The sequence below is a fragment of the Nycticebus coucang genome, chromosome 14 (assembly GCF_027406575.1).
Source record: "Nycticebus coucang isolate mNycCou1 chromosome 14, mNycCou1.pri, whole genome shotgun sequence".
Taxonomy (NCBI): domain Eukaryota; kingdom Metazoa; phylum Chordata; class Mammalia; order Primates; family Lorisidae; genus Nycticebus; species Nycticebus coucang.
The window spans coordinates 36,760,725-36,774,959 of NC_069793.1; the positions used below are offsets into that span (position 1 = coordinate 36,760,725).

Below are 14,235 nucleotides of genomic sequence, written 5' to 3' on the forward strand. Positions count from 1 at the left end.
TACATTATTTTGAAGTAAATCTTACAAATGTCTTTTATTTACCACAAATGTCTATAAAAGAAAGAATAATGCCACCTTTTGTACCGAATGTCATCAAATAGCTCATCAGTGTTCAAATTTACTCTGTTGTCTCATAAATTGTTTCGACATTTCAAATTAGGATCCAAACAAGGTCCGTACCTTCTAGTTGTTTGATGTATCTATTAAATCTTTCATAATCTGGGTTTTCTCTCCCTCTTGTATCTTTGTTAATTTCTGGTTGATTCTTTGCCAATTAAATGGTCATAAATGCTATCATTTTTCAATTTTTATTTTCTGTAGTTGAATGCGGTTTGCTTTGTTTAAACATCTATTTTCTTCTTTGTGAATTGCCGAACATTTTTCTGGTATAGTCAGCTTTTGTAAAAAGTGTTACTTATTTACAAGAGCTTAAGTATAGGATATTTATTCATTCATTCAACAATATTTAGCTTTTTTGTGCCAGGTACTTATCTAATACTAGGGATCAAAGAATAAAACAGGCTGGGCATGGTGGCTCACATCTATAATCCCAGCACTTTGAAAGGCTAAGACAGAAGAATCACTTGAGGCCCGAGTTTGAGGCCTGGGTAACATAGCCAGACACTCTGTCACTACGCAAAGTAAAGAAAATACCCAGGTATACAAGCCTATAGTCCTAGCAACTCAGAAGACTAAGGCAGGAAGATTGCTTGAGCCCATGAGTTGGAGGCTGCACTGAGCTGTGATCATGCCACTGCATAGGAGTCAGATGTGAGACTGTCTCTTTAAAAAAGGGGTGTGGGGGTCTAAAAACAAACTCCCTTTTGGAGCTTACATTCTAATAAAGATAATAAATAAGTAAAAAAGAATCTTGGGTTGCAATTTTTAAAGAACATGGTCAGGGGAAGATCTCACTGATAAAATTTGAAGGAATTCATAGGTTTAACTATGTGAATATCTGGAAGAAGAATCATTTTTAGATAGAAGGAATGAACAGTATAAAATCTTTGACAAAGGAATTTGTCTGGCATATTAAAAGAATGGCAACAGGACTTATAACTGGTTCGAGGGGAAAAGGGGGAAATAGTGAGGAGATAGTAGAGATAGAGGGAAGGAGGTAGATTTTTGTAGGCTGTTGTAAGGATTTAATTAATCTATTCTGGATAAAACTAGAAGCCATAGCATAATGTGGGCAGAAAAATAACATATCCTAATCATGTTTTTAAAAGATCCCTGTGGCTGCCGTATTGAGAATTGATTGTGTATGGCATGGGTTGAAACATTAGGAGGCTTATACAATAACCCACTGCTTAGACCTGGTTAGTAGCAGTGAAGTTGGTCAGAAGTGGTCAGATCCTAATATCTTTTGTAGGTAAAACCTACAAGAGTTCCTGAATTGGATTTGGAATATGGGGAAAAGAAAGAACTAGGATGAGTCTAGGATTTTGAAGTTAGCATCTGAAAGGATACAGTCACCTTCAAAGAGATAAGGAAGGACTTCAGATAGTTTACAGGGTGGAGGTGGTATTTGTCTAAGTCTAAGATATATCCAAGTGGAGACATCATGTAGGCAGTTAAGAATCTGAAGTTCAGTAGAGAAGTCTAAGCCAAAATATAAATTTGAGAGTTTTTAATATTTAGATGGTATTTGAAGCCATCAAAGTGGTTGAAATCATCAAGAGATTTTAACTCTTGCTTGTAATATGCATGGAATAATTATATTATTCAAGTTTTATCACTTAACTCTTAACCTTTGTTTGAGGTGTCCTTTTTAATGCTGAAATTTTAATATTTCATATAGTAAAATAGCTGCTTTTTCTTTTTTTCTTTTCTCAATGCTTTTGGAATCATTCCTCAAAGGTCCTTTCCATCCACAAGTTTTTAAATTTTCTTTTTCATTTTCTCCTAATTTGCTTTGGTGTAAGATGACAAGCAAGAATCTTAACATTTTTCCCCCCAAGGGAGCCTGTCATTGTATTTATATATTAACAATTCATCCTGTGCTCGCTTCGGCAGCACATATACTAAAATTGGAACGATACAGAGAAGATTAGCATGGCCCCTGCACAAGGATGACACACAAATTCGTGAAGCGTTCCATATTTTTTTTAAAAAAAAAAACAATTCATCCTTAATTACATCTTTGATAATACATATAGTAAGTGTCGTATATAATTCTGTTTATTGAATTTCTGTTCTTTTGCCTATTTGTCTATCCTAGTACTAGTGGGTATTATATTAATACCTGATAATTTTTGATATATAGCAGTGCCAGTCCCCCTCCATTATTCTTTGTTTTTAAAATGTTCTTTGCTTTACTGAAGAAATGAATATGAAACAAACTTTGTCTAGTTCTACGGAAGTAAAATCTTTTAAAGTGTTTATAAATTAATAGTCTTCAAATTTTTCTACTATCAAATCTTTTCACTCTAGAATAGTTTTTGTCTTCCTGTCTCGATATCTTCTTATATATTCAGCAAATTTTCAGAATTTTTTTCAGATATCCTCTACTTTTTTTATTAAAGATATCCCTACATATAATATTTTTATTTTTATTATATCAACTTTTTCTTAAGTTAATAAGCGTACATTTTTTGTAAATTTTGTTCATTTTAATACTTTGCTGATATCAGTACTTTAGATTTGGGGATAGATATTTATCTAACTCAAATCTTTCCCTCCAAACTATAAGCCTATTGACTTGGAATAAATTATGCCCCTATTTTGGGTCTGGAAAAGAGAAGCACACTCATGAGTGCTGGCTGAGCAGGATGGGGGTGCTGATGGCAGTGTTTATTTATGGAACTGATAAAATTTCTGACATTAAATGAAAAGTCAAGATTTCCTCATTATCTATCTGGAAACTCACATTTAGTAATACTTCTGTCTGTAGCTTTTCCTTTTTTGAAATTTTGTACCCCATGTCAGTAGTTTTATCTTAAAACATAATAAAAAAAAAAAGAGATACTAATATAACCAGTTTCTTATATAGTACAAATATTTTGATTGAACATATAATTCATATAATTCCCATATGAGTTTAGGTTTCCCCTAAAATTGGTTGAATACAAAGAAATTTCATGTAAAAGTAGGAAATTTCTATACTAATCCTTCACATAACAAATATAAAACTGCAAATTTTTTTTTTTTTTTTTTTTTTTGCAGTTTTTGGCCAGGGCTGGGTTTGAACCTGCCACCTCCGGCCTTTGGGGCCGGCGCCCTACCCCTTTGAGCCACAGGAGCTGCCCAACAGCAAAAATTTTATAAACTAAATTTTTTGTATTTTTTTCTCTCTTGACAATAAAATTAAATTTTTCAATACACATAGAAGTCTTAGTTATAGCACTAAATACATTGTGTTTGACCCTTAGTCTCTTTGTATAGAAGACAGTACTTAGTTATTCATCTATAGCTACAGAGATTGCTGTAAATTAAAAGTTTCTTTTCATTGTCCCTTGTTTTCAGCCAAGAAGGTACGAATACTGAGGAAATTACATTGAGAGGGAAACTTGGTTGTTTACTATTTCCCACAGAGACAAATATCAAAAGATTATGGGTGATCTATTACTCAAAGTGCTAGATTTATGTAAAGGACTATAAGAGTCCTTTAATTCATGAGAGAATGTATTTTTGTAATATTTTGTATATAGCTGGCATTATTTGTATAGGCACTAATACAATAACTACAATAGTGTCTGATAAGTGCATTATAAAATGTTTAATAGTTTGGTTAATTTGTGGTACCTGAAGGTTACATATCTTATAAATAGTTAAAATTCATTCACCTGTATCATTTGCAACTATGAATTTTGTGAGTCACAAGGCAGTTAAAAAGAATCCAGATTTATGATTAGTACAGTAATTGTATCAATCATTTGTGGCTAGAAGTATTTATTGAAATGCATATATTAATACTTGATTGCACTTTAGAACTTTGCCAACTAATTTTGATTTAGCATGGTTTCCCAAAATACCTCCTCACATACATATTAACAGAAGTTCTGGCAAAAGACGAATCTTTGCCATCATTTTGTACCAAACCTCAATTAGATCTAATCCCATTCATCAGTGCCTCCCTGTCATGAACTCTACTTTGCAGCCTCTGACTCATGTTTGCTAAGCACTGCATTCTGCTTTAATACTAACATAGCTCTGTAAATCTTTTAATGTTTGCAGTCTTATACTTTTGATAAATTAGTTCCTCTGGGTAAAAGTCATTCAGAACACATGACATGGCATATCAAAAGATGACCCCCTTCCCAAAGGCCTGCTCAGTTTTTAAGAGAGGAGATTCTGAACTCATTAATGATAAGTTATCTAGTCTCTTTATTTTATTTAGAGAAACCATCTATGAAAAATTTCAAAAAGATGATAAATATAGCCCCCGCTGCACTTAAATCACACGAATTGTCAGTCAGTAGTTGTGTTTTAGAAATTTAAAACAAAGAGAAAAAAAGGAATGTTTCTTGGTTCATTTTAAAACATTTTGAGAAAGTTGTATGTAAGAAATGAATAATTATATGACATCTAAACTAATTTCCATCTCTTGTCTCCTCCTTCTACAATGTATCCGTCACACTGCCACCAAAGTGATCTTCCTAATAAAGTACAGATTTCTTAGGAGAGCCTTCAAAGGCTTTCTCAATCCAGTGTCAAGCTACAGACACACTTTCATCTAACACCTGGTATCCCAACCTTCTCTTAAATATGGTTCCTGTTTCTTCCCTCTGCAATTTCAAAGTTTTCCATCAATCTCAAATGCTATTGCTTCTCCCTCCGTTCTACATCCTACAGTATTAAATCATTCTCCATGATGAGAGTTTAAATCAGATGTTACCTTCTGGACCAAAACTTCTCTTTTTAATAAATAATCTCTCCTTTGCCTGCACCTATTCTTTTGGCTTTCTGTGGGTTTTTTTTTTTTTTTCATTCCAGTATATAGCATTTATCACAGCGTACCTTTCTTCTCCCCAACAAACCGTTAGTTCATTGACAGAACCAATGTTTTCAGCAATTCATTTTTATTTTTTTCTCCTTTCACTGATATTTTAACCTTGTTATTTATTCCAGCAATAAATGTTCTAATTCAACAGTCAAGGCATTAAGTGGCCAGGCGCGGTGGCTCACACCTATAATCCTAGCACTCTGGGAGGCCAAGGCGGGTGAACAGCTTGAGCTCATGAGTTCAAGACCAGCCTGAGCAAAAGGGAGACCCTGTCTCTACTAAAAATAGGAAAACTAAGGCAAGATGGTCGCTTGAGCCCAGGACTTGGAGGTTGCTGTGAGCTATGTCATGGTACTCTACTCAGGGCAACAGCTTGAGACTCTGTCTCAATTTTTAAAAAAAGAAAAGAAAAAAAGGGCAGTGCCTATGGCTCAAAGGAGTAGGGCCCCAGCCCCATATGCCAGAGGTGACGGGTTCAAACCCAGCCCTGGCCAAAAATTGCAAAAAAAAAAAGTATTAGGCCATTAACTTAAATTAATATTTTGTTTTAATAGCCTACTGGACTTTTTTCAAGTATACGTATGTACTTTGCTTTTTAAAACAAAAACGACAACATTCATTATACATACAGTTGATAATCAGCTTTACTTCACTGAACCACTTGTTATAAACACATTTTTCTATCAAAAGATATGAATTTAAGTAATTTTAATAGCTGTATATTAAATATATCTAATCCCTTACTATTGAATATTGTTTTCACTTTTTTCTGTTACAAGCAACATTCCACTAAACATCTGTGTATGTATATTTATTTTGCAACTTGTCTAATTATTTCCTTAGGCTAAGCCCCTAGAAGTAGAATAGCTAGATCAAAGAGTACATTTTTAAAGCATTTTATATAAATTATAAAGCTGTTAAAACTGAATAGTCTACCATGATAAATGGATAATGCAGGTGAACATTTTTATGTGCTTTTTGTCTAATTGTAATTGTTTTTAATTAATTACCTATTCATTTCCTTTGCCATATTTTTCTGTTAACTTTTCTCTTATTTACTTTGTAAGAGTTCTCTCTGTAAAATAAATAGACTTACACACACACACACACATATATATACACATATACATGCCACCTACAAATATGTTACATGTATTTTTCCCTTCTTCCTCTTACTCATGATGATGGTTTTTAACTTTTTATGTAAACCAATTTTAAGTTGTAATAGTATTCATATATTTCCTCCATTTTCTCTTTCCAGTAATAGTAGTTAGAATCTCATTTGGGAGGATGAAGTGGTATGTTCTTTCATAGTTTTGGGTCTGCAAAGAAAATGTTTTAAGTCTCTCATTGTGTTAATTTTATTTTATTACTTTGTATTTCTTGGTTTCTTTACCTCACTTCCCCCTGGCAAATGAACAATAAACGGGAAAACAAAAAATGTGACTCCAGCTCTCCCAACAACAAATATAATTGATATCATAACTTTGAGCACGTCATTTTCTTGCTGTGGGTGGCAAATTAAAAAAATTTAAATGACCACTAAGAACATCTAGTACTAAATTCTGGTTCTATATATGAGATGATCCCCCACTTTACTGGTTGCTTGTAACAAATCAGTAGTTATGACCACCCTTTTAAAGTAGAGATTCAGTAAAAGTTGCACATAGGTTTCCAAATTGCGTAATTTGTAAGATGTAGAAATATCATAGTTAAAATAGGTAAGCTTTTATATTACTTAGGCCTTTCATTTTTGCTAGTAGGAAACATTTATGTTCAAGTTGCTTTTCTCTTAAACTAGGTATTTGGTTTAAAATTATTTGGACATGACCTGTCATTGACAACTGATTTAAAGCCTTTTTTAAATAATTATACATATATAATTTTTATTTCAAAATATTAGGGATACAAATGATCTTGTTATATGGATGAATTATATGATGCTAAAGTCAGGGTGTATAGTGTGCCCATCACCAGAATAGTGTACATTGTACCCAAAAGGTAAATTTTTATCCTTCATCCCTAACTCATCCTTTCCTTTTCTTAGTTTCAGTGTCCTTTACATCACTTTATGACCATGTGTACCCATTGTTTAGCTTCCACTTACTAGCAAGAACATGTGATGTTTTTCCATTCCTCGGATACTTTGCTTAGGATAACATTCTTTGATTCTATCCAAGTTGCTGCAGTTGACATTATTTCATTTCTTTGTAATGGCTGAGTAATCCTCTATGGTAGGTGTGGGTGTGTGTGTCACATTTTCTTTATCTCACTCCTTAATTGATAGGCACTTAAGTTGAATCCACATCTTTACAATTATGTATTGTGCTCTGATAAACATTCCAAGTGTAGGTATCTTTTTGATATAATGACTTTCTTTCCTCTGGATAGATCCCCAATAGTGGGATTGCTAGGTCGAATGATTCTTTAAAGAATCTCTATACTTCTTTCCATAATTTACACTAATTTACAGTACCACCAACAGTATATAAATGTTACTTTTTCACTGCATATATGCTGACATCTATTGTTTTTTGACTTTTAATAATGGTCATTCTAATAGGGGTGTTTTCTGATTGTGGCTTTAATGGTAATTTTCTTAATAATTAATAACATTGAACGTTTGTTCATAGCATCTATTTGCCATCTACATATCTTCTTTGAAAAAGCCGTTTATGTCTTCTACCACTTTTTAATGAAGTTACTTGTTTTTCCTTGCTGATTTGTTTGCATTCTTTGTAGATTATAAATTATTAGCTCTTTGTTGGATATGTACTTTGTGAATATTTTCTCTCATTCTGTAGGTTGTTTATTCTGTTGTTTACTTTGTTTGCTGTGCAGAAACTTGTTCATTTAATTAAATACATTTATTTATTTTTGTTGTGCTATATTTGCCTTTGGAGTCTTAGTCATAAATTCTTTGCCTAGGCCAATGTCTAGAAGAGTTTTTTTCTTACACTTTCTTATGGTTTTCAGATCTTGCATTTAGGTCTTTAAACCTTCTTCAATATCCAATTTTCTCAGCACCATTTATTGAATAGGACGTGTCTTATAATGTTTAAAATAGTCCTTTGAAAGTAAAAATATAGTGATATTTCTCAAAACTATCCTTAGAAAAATAGAAATAGAACAACTCTTTTTTCTGTTTTCTGTTGGAATTTGTGCTAGATGACTTCTAACAAACTTTCAGTATTTACCTAATATTTTTTCTTTTTTATTTCAAGAAAATAAGGCATTGCAAGTGTTTTTTCGTTAGGTGAATGAATTTTTTTCTGCTAATATACTGGATATTTCTAAACAGTATGCTCCACACTCTGCTGCTGCTTCTTGATTCATCATTATGAAAGCATTAGTTAGATGTTATAACTTCTAGTTATTAGAGTTGACAAGTTAACTCACTTTCACCATGGCCTTATTCCTTTTCCCTAGTCTTGCTAGGATCAGGTAAGAAGTCACATATATACGTTATATAAAACACTCATTTAATGCTATAAATTGTATTTATAAATTCAATATTATATGTAATATTTAATTCAAGAGCCTATTTAGGGAAAAATTCATAATAAATAAAAGATTATTAAAATCATCTTTTAAAAGTAATAATAGACTGGCATTTCTTAAAACTGTTTTTAGGAAGATAGACATGAAACAACTTGTTTTTTCTGTCTTTTACTGGAAACATTTCAGGGTCCTCACCCAAATCTGTGGGATAGACTTCATGATGGGGTAAAGCATTTGAAAGATACAAATATTATATGTTTAATAGATCATGCTTACAGGTAGACCTAAGTAGCTTAAAGAATAGTACAGCCAAGAAATCCATTTTTAGATGTTTCTTTTGAGGTATAGGCATTCATTTTATTGAAGGTCTTTTCATATACTTCCACATCAGATTGTCCTTTCTTTCATTATCAAAGTCAAAATGCTTAATGAGTTGCTTGTATTGCACTGCCATTAGTCAAATATATTTCCTAAAATCTCTGAAGTTTGGGGGAGAAGTGGCGAATGACAGATGAATGAATATCCAACCTTTGTTTATTCATTCATTAACAATTTAACCAATCACCAAATATTTATTCATAATTCCTTTTTTTGCATATACATGAGTTTATTAGGTTTCCACTTTTGACTTCACAGAATTAAAAAGGCTTAAAATTTAATAACAATGTTTAAGATAAGGACTAGAAACAAAAACCTCGTAAAGAACAAATGACAATAAATACATTCAGAAAAGAAATCCATACTGAACCTCAGAGTCAAAGCATTCTATAATAGACATACTCTTATCTGACAATGTGAATGTTACTTTCTTTGCATTATTATTATTATTGGTTAATATTCAATGCAGTAATCGTCTGATTTATTCATGATTTCTGTAATCACTTAGCAAATGTAATTTAGTTGTCCATGCAAACTCATTCTATCTGTGATATGATTCTCACTGTTTTGTGTTTGTTTTAAATGTTTTCTAAACTTTGAATGGGTAAGTAATACAAAAACTAGGATTGGGCTCATTAAACAAAGTTTTGCTTTATAGTAATCTCTAGAAAGTTCAACAATTTGGAGAAAACTGTAAATGTCAGTACCTAGGTCTTTTTTATTTTTATGGTTCATTTATAAAGAACTTTTTCATTTCCCATTGATAGGGTATATAAATCTTGCTACCAGTATTTTAGAGATGTGGGAGAAAAAAGTCTACGTGCGTTCATTGTCAAAGAATTATGTAATCCCCCTAGTGTCAGCTGTGCATATTGACACCAGTCTACAACCTGTTCAGAAGGTAAAACCTCATGTCCTTTAAGAGGGTAACAAAGGAGCCATCATTCGGCAGTGCAGGTAATGGTGATAGTGTAAGGAGAATCTGGGGGTCCAACTTTTTTATATAGACTTTTAATCAATTCTGTTTTTACTCCACCCTCTGCTTTCACAGAAATCTCATGCCTTCAGTTCTTGAGATCTTTTGATGCTTGAGAGGGCTGGTTTTTATTGCTTTCTAGCTCCCACCCCAGATATTGTCTCTTTTTTAAAATAAGTTTTATCATTTGTGATATCATATAAGAGGATATATTAATTATGTAATCAACAGTGTAAAGAAGAAAATAAAATCACTCAGAATTTTCCCAATCAGATATGACGTGTGTTAACATTTTGAAGAATAGTGCCGTATTTTCTTCTGTTTTCCGTGACTTTTTCCCTCTTTTTTGCTTGTAGGGCTTTGTGTGTAAGCTTTGATATGTTCTTGGTTGTTTTGGTGATGTTTTTGTCAACGTTGGGATTATGCTATATATAAACTTTGTATATTATCATCAATTAATCTGTAAAACATTATTTTAAATATCAATATTCTTGTGAATGGTCCATGTTTCATTTGACCACTACCTAATTTATTTAATTATCTCTGTCGTAGGGGCTCAGAATTGTGTGGTGGTAAAGGGTTTGGTATCTGGGATTATCAGAAGGCCCAACTTTGTGTGCCAACTCTGCCATCCCTTTGTATTTTCGTTTTATAGGCCAGTGAGTTTTCTGTTTGCTAATTGTTACATATGTTTTTACCTATAGAGTTAGGGAAGAAAAATATATTCCTATCCACATACCTAATAGCCCAAGGAGTATAGGAAAGGAATCAGAGCTACAGGCAGTCTCAGTTAGAATGTTTATCTCTCTCTGCCCAAGAGTATCTTGTCCATGTACGGTATGGCCACCAGTGATAAAAGCAGGCCCCTGAAACAGGTAAGGCAGAACTGAATTTTAAAGCCTTTTGGTGCTACTGCTAGGGTTCAGATGTTGCCATTTTACTATATTTCATAGCCTTGTTTTACTCATTCTCCCCCCCTACCACCAACACCATCATCTCTTCTGGTCCTAATTTAAGGGACTTTAGTGGCATCTGCCACTAAACTCCCTCAGATTGCACTGAAGGATGAATAGTAGAGAATATTATGAGTTAGTCTCCTCCATACCTTCCTTTATTCCTGTCTTAGCTACGCCGTATCTTTCAGTAAGTCCTTTGATGTCCTGATATACAAATGATAGTTTTCCCATTACCAACATTAAGGCAAGCTTTCTTCTATTTTATCATAGGGTCATCCAAATGGGACCTAAATGCCTCTGCCCAGGTTACCGTCTTGGTTAAACTTGATTGTCTTTTGCAGAGTTTATGTGCCTTCTTATACTATGGATGTTTCTAAAGTGAGACAATAAAGTCCTGGTCCCTGTGGTAAGAAATTCCTCATGTATTCAGGGACTTTCTAACTTTCTCCCCTAGCAGAAACAAATGTTTCCAATATCATGTGTATTCTTTGGTAAAAATTCATTCGTTGCAAGAATACATTTTGCATTTTCAAGCCATTTCAATGGATTAAAATGCATTGGCTCCTTTGTAAAGAATTGAATGCAAAAGTCGTGCATTGGGGGAAGAACAGTTAGACCTGGCATCTGAAATCATAGTATATCTGTGCCTGGAACTGAATATAAATCTGTTTTAGTTGTTTGAGATGCATTTACAGAAAAAAGTAGGGTGCCTAACCTAAAATGAAATACCCTTTCCATATTATCCCACTAACTTAAATCTTACCTTCTCATTTCCCTTTGTACATCTTCCTAGGAGCTGAAGTTCATTTTCAATATCTTCTTCATCTGTCACTCTTATTCTAAGACCGTTTCCTACTTATCCTTACTGCCCTTTTTCCTTTTCCCTGCTTCAGCGTGATAATAACATGTAATCATCCCAAATGAGAAATCATATCCTCAAACCCCAAAGAGTTTCTGTTGCCTCAAGTCTGTATGAGCATCCACAGTAGAGAGGAAAAGAAGCAGATTCCAAGACTCCTGCTGTTACTTGGATAGAGCTCATGAATAGAGGATAGGATATCAAGCGTAGTGAGTGGGGCTGGAAGGAAAGGGATGTCTAAATAAGAGAATGACAAATTTGAGGGAATGACACATGTGTACATGGTGTATGGTTTTACGGAGAATTCTCAACTTCTCATACTCGTGTAGAATATATACTGCTCCATTTTTTCCTTATTATAAGGCAACTAGGACACATACAATTGTTAAGTATGTTATGGATTTCCTTTATATAATTTTTATTTGATTATTCAAGTATAACACCCTTCTTGCATCTTTCAGTTGCTCCTGCTGTTCTTCCTTTCCAGGGTCTCATTTCTTGACTGAGCTATAACAATAACCTTGCTACTGATTTCCCTCATTTCTCTCTTACCTATTCATATTCCATTCTCCACCCAGCAAGCAAAGCAATCTTTTTCTTAAACATCATTCAGAACATTATATCCATACTTATTTATCCTCCACAGATATCTCTTTGTACTTGGAATAAATCCAAACTCTTGTCCATCAATCCTGACATAAATTGGCCTGTTTTGATTTCTCTGGACTCTTCTCATTTCTTTTCTTCCTCTATCTTACTATATTTTGATTAAAGTAGCCTCCTCTCTTATCCTTCAGCTCACCCAATTCATTGGATCTTTGTACATGTTATTTTCTCTGCTTCTTTTCCTGGATATTCACGGAGCTGGCTCCTTCATGGCCATTTAAGTCTTAGATCACATATACTGTTCTTAAAATGTCTTTCGTGGCCATCATAGAAAAGCATATAATTGTGATGGATCAACGCACACAGTTATGATTTAATAAAAACAAAATTAAAAAACGAAAAACCTCTTATATCTCCCATCACTCTGTATTCTGTTCCTCTGTTTCATTGTCTTTACAGCTTATGTATCATCTTAATTTAGTTTACTCTCATCTGCTTTCTCCACTCAAAAATGTAAATTCTCAACTGTCTTCTATAGTGCTTTAGCTAGTTTGGCAGGAGCATAATAAATATTGGATGAATAGTGAATTATTTTTATACAGGTGTAGTCCTCTTAAGACTGTTTCTCTGGTACAATAGCTGACTAACTTTTTTTCTTCCATAAATAAAACAAACTTTGATCCTGAATTCAAAATAGCAGTAGTGATCCTTTTTTTTTTCATTTAAATATCTTGATGTTATGCAACAAGTACTATTCACTTGTATCCCATCGCTCTTAATCCTTCAGGGTAATAGACATGCAGGTCACTTAAAGTATGTTGGGCAATTAAAGTACTAAGAAATGATGTAGAAATAGCAAAATTATTCAAAAGCGTAAGACTCATTGCTACCCACTATCTCTGAAATGCCGATATGATGCCCTGGGCTAGTTCCTTAGGTGGACCCTGGAGAGAAGCCCTGCTGTCCTTCCAAGTGCCTACCAATCTTCCCTATCCCAGTTAATAGTAGCATGCCTTATAACAATGCAGCTTTTAATTTTCTATCGCCCCCTGTGTGGCACCCATATTGCTAGGGTATTTCGTTAAGTATCATCTGTTAGTGTCCTGTGTTTCAACAGCCTACAGCTATGTAATTTCCTTTCTCACTTTATGAGACTTTTCTAAAGGAATTGTAGCCTGCCTTCTTGTTGCTTCTACATCATTTCTACTCTGTAGGTGCAAAAATTACGGAATCTTGTGAGATAGTCTTTTCCCAAGCTGATATAGGGGAGTCTATACAACTGTCCCATGCCTGCTTTTCTGGAAACTTGCTGTACACCCTTTTCTTCTAATGGAAAAGCACAACAAAACTCTTTTATAAGCACAGACTAGCATATCTAATAGTTCTTATAGTCTATTCAACTTTATTTGCCATACCCACTTAAGGTACTCTTATTGCCTAACTTAGATAAAGGAGAATAATTATTTATTATATAATTATATTTTTATATCCTAAAAATCATATTCCAAGGGAAATGTCGGGCTTAGCGCCTGTAGCTCAAGCAGCTAGGGCACCAGCCACATGCACCAGCGGTGGCAGGTTCGAATCCAGCCCTGGCCTGCCAAACAATGACTACTGCAACCAAAAAATAGCCAGACATTGTGTTCTTGGGAGGCTGAGGCAAGAGAATTGCTTAAGCCCAGGAGTTGGAGGTTGCTGTGAGCTGTGATGCCAGACATTGTACCCAGGGTGACAGCTTCAAACTGTCTCAAAAAAAGAAAAGAGAAATGTCAGTTTATGTTTTCTTTTATCAATAGTTTTCATTAATAAGTGGAATCATTGTCTTTTTATACTTATAATTGCAGAGGATTGACTATTAATCTTTATTTAAACTTATAAAATTTTGCTTTTGCTCTGGTTATCTCCAGAATCTTTCTTAGCAACTACTCAGCCTAGACATTTCTAAATTGAACATCTGCCTTCTGTTCTCCTCCTCTTATTTTATGTGAATTTAATAATTGAGAGAATAAAAAGA

At 33.7% G+C, this 14,235-nt stretch overlaps 1 protein-coding gene and 1 non-coding gene across 4 annotated transcripts in view; both read left to right on the top strand.

Moving 5' to 3' along the window:
- Positions 1-14,235, top strand: part of KIF18A (kinesin family member 18A) — a 102,559-nt gene that overhangs the window by 75,296 nt on the left and 13,028 nt on the right. The window lies entirely within an intron of this gene.
- On the top strand, positions 2,001-2,107 carry LOC128566077 (U6 spliceosomal RNA). The gene has a single exon (XR_008374374.1). It is a non-coding gene; the product is annotated as a U6 spliceosomal RNA (small nuclear RNA).